The 7,436-nt window shown below is 46.9% G+C and overlaps 1 pseudogene; it reads right to left on the bottom strand.

The window, feature by feature from the left end:
- Positions 1-6,355: 6,355 nt before the first annotated feature.
- On the bottom strand, positions 6,356-7,337 carry LOC120963537 (uncharacterized; annotated as a pseudogene).
- Between the last annotated feature and the right edge of the window lie 99 nt (positions 7,338-7,436).

The raw sequence follows: 7,436 nt of genomic DNA, 5'->3' as shown, positions 1-7,436 counted from the left end.
TCGGCGATGCATTGGCTCAACAACTTACCCGCTATCGAGAGTTGGGAGCAGCTCGAGGATGCTTTTCGGGCAATCTTCTAGGGCACGTATGTTCGACCTCCGGACGCCGATGACCTCAGCCATATCATTCAGCGGCCTGGCGAATCGGCCAGAAAATTATGATATCGGTTCTTAACTAAGAAGAACCAAATAGTCGGCTCTCCTGATGCCGAAGCGATCGCTGCATTCCGGCATAGTATCCAGGATGAGTGGTTGGCGCGACAACTTGGACAGGACAAGCCGAGAACCATGGCAGCCCTTACTGCTACTTGTGAGCTGCGTTGAGACTTCCTTGAAGAGGAGAGGATGATGCAGTGTAGTAGAGATAAGTATTTCCCTCAGTTAAGAACCAAGGTTATCAATCCAGTAGGAGAACCACGCAAATCCTTGTTAGCATCACCTACACATAATAGAGCAAATACTTGCACCCAATGCGATCAAGGGGGTTGTCAATCCCCTGGGCGGTTATTTGCAATGATCAAATCTGATAGTGATAGATAGATAGATAAGTAAAAACACAAAATAAAATAACGGTAAATAAATTGTAGCAAGGTATTTTTGGATTTTATATATGATAAAAGTAGACCTGGGGCCATAGTTTTCACCAGAGGCTTCTCTCTCGAATAAAAAGCGTACAGTGGGTGAAGAAATTATTGTTGGGCAATTGATAGAAAAACGCATAGTTATGACGATATTCAAGGCAATAATCATGTATATAGGCATCACGTCTGGGACAAGTAGACCGAGTCCTACCTGCATCTACTACTATTACTCCACCCATCGACCGATGTCCAACATGCATCTAGGGTATTAAGTTCATGAAAAATGGAGTAACGCCTTAAGCAAGATGACATGATGTAGACAAAGTAAACCCAAGCAATACGAATAAACCTAATGGCAACAATACAAATACGTGCCTCGCTACCCCTTCTGTCATAAGGTGAGGACACCGCAAGATCGAACCCATTACAAAGCACCTATCCCATAGAAGATAAATCAATCTAGTTGGCCAAATCAAATGGTTAGATCGGAGAGAAATACAAAGCTATAACAATCATGCATAATAAAGTTCCTCCATGATCGATTCCCCCTCCGGTAGAGTACCGAAAAAGGCCTCCAGAAGGGATCGCGGAAGAACAGAAGTTTGCGACGGCGGGAAAAAGTGTTTCGGGTGGCTCTCTGGGGGTTTTCCAATATTTGAGAATTTATAGAAGTGGAATTAGGTCAGACGGAGCCATGTGGGGCCCACAAGGTAACAGAGTGTGCCCTGTTGCCTTGCCGTCTCCTCTCTTCGCGTCTAGTCTCCTCCCAAAGCTTCTAGGGTCTATTTTGTCCGGAAAAAATCATCAAAAAAATTCGTAGCGTTTGGACTCCGTTTGGTACTAATTTTATGGAAAACAAAAAAAACAAGTAGAAAACAGCAACTGGCACTAGGCAATGGGTTAATAGGTTAGTTCTCAAAAGTAATATAAAATAGAATAAAATGCATATAAAGTATCCAAGATTGATAATATAATAACATGAAACAATAAAAAATTATAGATACGTTGTAGACGTATCATAGGTTGGCGGCGACGCCCCTCTGTCATGCCTCCGGTGGGTGTGCGGCGGCAGCTGCGGGCGGGGCCGACCAGATCTAGGCCCTTCTTGGCCCTTGGATGGTGCGAGTGGTGGAGTGGACTGCGGCGCTTGGTGCAGATGTTGATGCTTCTGTCGTGCTCCAGTCTGGATGTGAGGAGAGGCAGCTCCATATCTAGTAGTAGGTGCGTCCGGGGTGTTGTCCCCGACGTAGTTATGCACTTTCTCTGGATGAAAGACCGGCTCTTTTCGGTGATGACAACGGGTGTTGTTTCCTTGTTCAAGGCCTCACCGAGGAGATCTTGCACAACTCTCGTCCCCGAGTTTGGTCAGCGGGTGAAAAACAAGATCCACCTTGTTGGGTCAGCGATGACGGCGTCCTTGACGTTGTTTCTTTGTTGGAAGCATCGCTATGGAGATTTGACCTCTTAGTGTGAGCACATTGTTTGCGGTGAGGTGTCCAGTCCAAAGTTGGCGGTGGTGGGGTGATGATAGGGTCTGCGGTGGCGTGTCCGTTGAGGGCTGGCTGTTGGTCGGCGGTGTTTGGGCATTGGAGCACTCTTGACATGCGCCAAACAAGCCATGTTGGTTGTCCTATCGCTACCGAAGCGGCACATGTACGCTCCTCTATCAGATATGTCTTCTCTCTCCGTTGTCGACGAAGCTGTTCAACATGCTTGGGGCCGCCATGATCGATGTGGCAACTTGGTTACTTGTGTGATGTTGTAGCGAAGTCGAAGTCGTCAGGCCGTGAGCGCGGTTGGTGATGTACGATGATGCCGCTTTTATCGTTGATGTACCTTCTGTTTGTATTGTGCTTCCTTTGTACATGTTTTCGGTCGATTTTCCTTCAATAAACCGAGCAGTTCCAGCCCTTGTCTTATTCTTCTGCATTGGAATCTTAGTAACTCTCCCGCTAACTTAAAAATAAATTACAAACGATGCAAACAAAAAAAGAGATTTCGTTTGTCTGGAAATAGGACAAAAGTTCAACTCCACAATGGACATACGTACTAGCACGTACGAAGTACAGTCATACTAAGTTCCATTGGCAAGAAACCCGTGCGACCACACAATCTGCTGCAGACGCCGGACCACAGACCGCAACGGGAACCCAGAAAAAGCAGTCGAAGAAGAAGGGAACATCAAGCAATCCAGTAGCGTATCATCGGCCTATATCCTACGTTTTGCAAGAAAATACTACTAAAAAGATGTGTCGTGAGAAAGGGCGACGCGAGGCCTAAAGACAAGCCCCCCACCCCGAGAGATTACACGACGAGGAGGAGAGAGGGTTACGGGCCATGTGGAGACGTAATCGGGCGTCTCTTTTGCTTTTCTTTAAAATTAAATAAACTCCAGTTGCTTTCCGGGCTTTCTAAAATTTAGGCCGACGATAGCACGCACGGGAAGCTGCTGCCTTGACCCAAAGCTTGTCTTTGACCGGGAGAAGGGCAGGGGCGTCCTTTCGAATTTAGTGGAGATTTAAAGGCGGAAACGAAAACGACGCGCACGCAAAGAATGGTGGCGCATGTGCATCGATCCGCTAGTGTTTATCGTCGCGGCAATTTTGGGTTCGTTCAACGTGAGATGTTGATCCCGTGGGTGTTTATTGGCACTGATGGCTGATCCTTATCCTTGTGGCGAACAGCCGTAGGCTGCTGGATTTCCGGAAACGCGTCCTTGTCAGTTACTGTACATCCGTAATATTTGCGCGAAAGAAGAGTGAAAAGCCGTTGCGAACCAACCTGTGGTTGAGATGGTTAGGTGGACTGGGTATGTCCAACCCATCAGGATTCAAATCCTGGTGCTCGCATTATTTCTGAATTTATTTCAGGATTTCCGGCAATGCGATTTCAGTTGGAGGAGACGTTCCCGTCGACGACGAAGCGCCCCGGCTCAGTATCTCGGAGATGCTCATAGAGGTAAAGTGTGCGTGTGTGTTCATAGGGGTGAGTGTATGCGCATGTATATGAGCGCTTGCGTCTGTACTGATGCTAAAAAAAGTGAAAAATCGTTACATCCGTAAAATTTGCGCAAAAAATTAATTACGATTTGACTTTTGGCTCTGACGGTGCACCTGGCAAGCCAGACGAGTTGGCGCCCACGACTTGGACGAACGCGTTCAGATTGAGAAAGCCGTTGTGTGGCTCTCGCGTTAGACAGTCTCGTATCGTCGTAACTTAATTTTTTATAGCAGATCGTATCGTTGTATATTCGCAAAAAAAATTATCGTATTGTAATAACTAATCGGAAAAACGTTAACGAGCGCTCCTTCGGGAGCATCACAACGATCAGCGCCATCTGGCGTGCTCTGACACATTCACCATGTGTCGCGCTCTGGGTGCTCCCTTCGGATTTTGTTTTTTTATTTGTCCACACGCATTTTCGGCTATTTAAACGTTTTTTTCCGGGGTTTTTCGACGTTTTGGTTTTTCACCGGTCTTCCTTAGCTTTTCGACAAAAAAAATTGCGGAAAAAAACGCGTTTTTTCCCTTTCGCAGGAGTCACGGTTTTGCTTCCGCGTGAGGCACGGTTCTGCTTTTGCAAGAGTCATGGTTTTGCTTCCGCGTGAGGCACGGTTCTGCTTTCGTAAGAGGCACGGTTTTGCTTTCGCGTGAGGCACGGTTCTGCTTTCGCGAGAGTCACGGTCTTGCCTCTCGAAAACGGAAAAAAATTCGTTTTCTGTTTTTTTTCCTTGTGCGAGAGTCACGGTTTTTTCCTTCCGTGAGAGGCACGGGTGTGCTTTCGCGAGAGTCACGGCCGTGCCTCCTCGGAAACAAAAAAAACATGTTTTATCTTTTTTTCCTTTCGCGAGAGTCACGGTTTTGCTTCCGCGAGAGGCACGGTTGTGATTTCGTGAGAGGCACGAGCGTGCCTCTTTCGGAAAGGGAAAAACCCCGTGCTCCCGGTTCGGTTTTTTGTCCGGTTTTTTCATGAAAAAAAAGTTCGTCAAAACCTATCAACATGGGGTCTAGTTTTGTAGACTCGACGCGAGAAATCCAACGGTGAAAGCGGTTTGAGATTTGGACGCACGGTTTGAGAGATAAAACATTTTGAATAAACAGATATACGAGAAAAGGGAAAACTCCCAGGTTGCGACAAGTGGCGCGCTGCATGTGCGCCACTTATCGCAACCTGGGTAGTTAGAGTGATCTTTACAACAAGTACTCCTCAACTAGTGATTTCGGAAAAACGATGAAAAATTCAGAAGGTCGTCAAGAGTGCTCCCCCAATGGACTCTAAAATATGGCCCAAAACAATACAACCTTCTAGGCCCATGCGTTACCTCAAGTTCAATTAGAGTGAGAGGAGTGGGCTAAACTGCCACGCGAGTCCTATTGAGTGCTTCAGGCGCTGGTTAAACTATTTCCAATTTATGACATTTTTCAAATCTGCAAACTTTCTTCAATCCGTGAACATTTTTCAAGGCGGTGAAAAATTTTAATACCGTAAAAGAAAATCCGTGAACATTTTTCAAGTTGGTGAAATTTTTTTAAATCCGTGAACATTTTTCAAGTCGGTGAACTTTTTTAGTCTTTTTCTAGATAAAGCTTTTTTTGGATAAAAAGATAAAGCTTTTTTTAGTCGAAAATCACGAAGAAGCGATCAGGATCGTCAAGCGACAGCTGCTCGCTCGTGTAGCTAGGCCGGTCCATGCAAGGCGGCGAGCACTGATTTTTTTCTTTTTCTTTTTGAGAATGCGGCGAGCACTGATTAGGAGCTCTCAAACTGCCATGCCATCTCTGGGCCTGCACAGTACAGGCTGCTTACACGCTCGAAATGGACCTGATCCAGCCCAACACTAATTTCAGTTTAATTGGAAAACAGAATTAGCCTAGCCCAGCATATATCAGAAATCCGCCCAAGTTTTGGGCCAGTAAAGTCACATTCCCTAAACAAAACTGTCGGATGCATCAAGTAATGACAATCAATGTCTCAATAAAGTAATGACAATCAAAAATATTAAACAAAACAACTTTTGCTACCAGGTGAAAGATTATCCTATCTCCTGAAACATGCAGGTGCATCGGACAAGATTTGGGGTATCCGGATTGCGTCAAGTGCGCCAAATATACAACATCTTTTATTTGCTGAAGATTGTATCTTGTTTAGCACTTGGACGAGACGAAGAGCTTTTGGGCTCTCCGTGACGATGATATTGCGCTACCGGCGATTGGCGGTAAAACCGCAGAAGCTAAGCTTTGGCTGTTCGGTTTGTGCAACACTGTCAGTAATCGTCGGTTTGTGGGGATCCTGGTAACGTTATGCGCAATCTAGTGGGCCCGCCATCGAGCTATCCATGAGCAATAATTTCAGAGTCCCATATCAACACATTTTTAAATCCAACATATATTGAAGATCTGGAGGTATGTGATCATATGGCCAGTACGCCGAGTAGACCTGAGGTTCGTGTGCGGACGAAGGCCGGCTGGACTCCAACGCCAAGTGGAGAATCAGAGCTAAACTCATCGAGACCTTTTACGGTGCATCAAATATATTTGGACCGTTCATTTTATGTGATTGGAGGGTCCAGATGAGGCAATACTACGGTAGATTTCTGGTAGTATATTGAGTAGTTAAGGGCATTTTAGATAGTTAACTTTTTATCAATCAATCAGGTTCACGCACGCAGGTCTCCTAATGGTCAAGTAATTTAGATTGCGTACGAGGCTCCTCGTGGGACGAACTGAACGTCGGCGCTGGCACCGCTGCTTCCCGCGTTCTCGTCTGTTGTCATCTAAGGTGAGCCGCAGTCGAAGTCGATGTCAATCATATCGCCGGACACCTCGGGCACCGGCTGGAGGCCGCACGCTTGCCCGCCTTCTACGTCCATCCTCTCGATAAGGCACAATGCTTCCGTGGAAAAATATATAATAGAATACCTGCACCCAGGCCCTCTCTATCTAGCCATCCATTTTTCGCATCGTGATTCATGCAAATCAATTTCTCTTTTTTGTTTCTCTTACATAAAACATGTTTTGAAGTTCAAACCTTTGCAGCGTGGCAAAGCTTTCCATCTAGAATCTAGGATAAATCTTTCAGAATTTTTTGTCAAACATACATATACAAAAAATGATTTTTTAATTGACAAAAAATTCTGAAAGATTTATCCTAGATTCTAGATAGAAAGCTTTGCCACGCTATAAAGGTTTGAACTTCAAGACATCTTTTATGTGAGAGAAACAAAAAAAAGAAAATTTCATATGGAACGTTAGTTGTGTTGCACATATCTTAAAGCAATATTGGACAGCCAGGATACCAGGGCCGGGGTGCAGGTGTTCTAAAAATCCACGATGCAAAACTGTTCCTGCTCGTTGCCGTTGCCAATGTCTAGCCGGCCAAGAAGGGCCTCCATCTCGCCGGCAAACTCCATGAGCTCGGTCGTCAGGCAGAAGCCGACGAGGCTGAACCGCTGAACGGGTGCCTGGAGACGCCGTCGTAGCAGGTTTCATCGGATTCATCATGGCACGACGCGGCGGCCTTCGTCAGTTCCTCGAGAGGCGGTGACGGGCAGAGCTCCGCAAGGGTGGGATCGAAGATGGGAACGCGGGTACAGCAGGTTCTCCTCCAATGCTGATCTCCTCGTCTCACTTCTGCTCCTCCGACGAGTTCCTGCCGGACGGCTTGGGACAACGAGCCACCTTGACGGGAGCTGACCTATGCCCCTTGCCTGCGAGCGCCTCCGGGACGACCAGCCGCCTCGACGGGAGGTGCCCCATGCTCCTGACCTGCGAGCGCGCGGGGGGGGGGGGGGGGGGGGGGGGCAGCGTGTTGTGTTTCAACCACGCCGGCAAGACCTCGTCGCCGCGGTGGCTCTC

This window comes from Aegilops tauschii, chromosome 4, assembly GCF_002575655.3.
Source record: "Aegilops tauschii subsp. strangulata cultivar AL8/78 chromosome 4, Aet v6.0, whole genome shotgun sequence".
In the NCBI taxonomy this organism is placed as follows: domain Eukaryota; kingdom Viridiplantae; phylum Streptophyta; class Magnoliopsida; order Poales; family Poaceae; genus Aegilops; species Aegilops tauschii.
The sequence above is the reverse complement of the archived record's forward strand: the minus strand, read 5'-3'. Positions and strand labels throughout refer to the sequence as shown.